The sequence below is a fragment of the Limulus polyphemus genome, unplaced genomic scaffold (genome assembly GCF_000517525.1).
Source record: "Limulus polyphemus unplaced genomic scaffold, Limulus_polyphemus-2.1.2 Scaffold3472, whole genome shotgun sequence".
NCBI lineage: Eukaryota > Metazoa > Arthropoda > Merostomata > Xiphosura > Limulidae > Limulus > Limulus polyphemus.
In genome coordinates, this window is record NW_013669082.1 from 4,029 (window position 1) to 4,602 (window position 574).

The 574-nt window shown below is 26.0% G+C and overlaps 1 protein-coding gene across 3 annotated transcripts in view; it reads left to right on the forward strand.

Annotated features, from left to right (window-relative positions):
• Positions 1-574, forward strand: part of LOC106469413 (diphthine methyl ester synthase-like) — a 9,610-nt gene that overhangs the window by 3,281 nt on the left and 5,755 nt on the right. The window lies entirely within an intron of this gene.

A 574-nucleotide genomic window follows, 5' to 3' on the forward strand; every position in this document is an offset into this window, starting at 1 on the left:
GTAATTTATGATTTTTTAGTTATTCAAATGTATATAAAAAATTTAAAAAATATTTTGTTTCATATTCTCCATGTACAAATTTTTTTGAAGGCATGGCAACTTATGTGAAGCAGCAACTGAGTACAAAGGTCGTAATTAAGAGATAATTGTTTGCTTTACTTCTTTATTTACTGTTCTATGTTTTAAGAAAAAAATTTAAGAACTTATTTCTAAATAGCAGTAATCGATATACATATATAATGTATAATAATTGAAATGTGACTGTATTTTACAAAATACTAGTCTACTAAAACAAAGCCAAGACAAGTTACTTTGTACAGGTTAAAGATCAGTTTTATGTTATTTGATATGGAACATGAGTGCACATGAGCTGCCTCATTGTAACGTCTGTATTGTTAGCCAGGAATGGCTGAAAGGTCAGTATAATAAAAATAATAAATATATATAAATGTATAATGTTATGAGATTTAAACTAGTTAGTCTGAACATTTATGTTTTTGAGTTATAATCTGTGTTCATTCTAGAATGAAAGAGGCATAATTTACATTTATTTCCTAATTTTTTATGGTGGTTG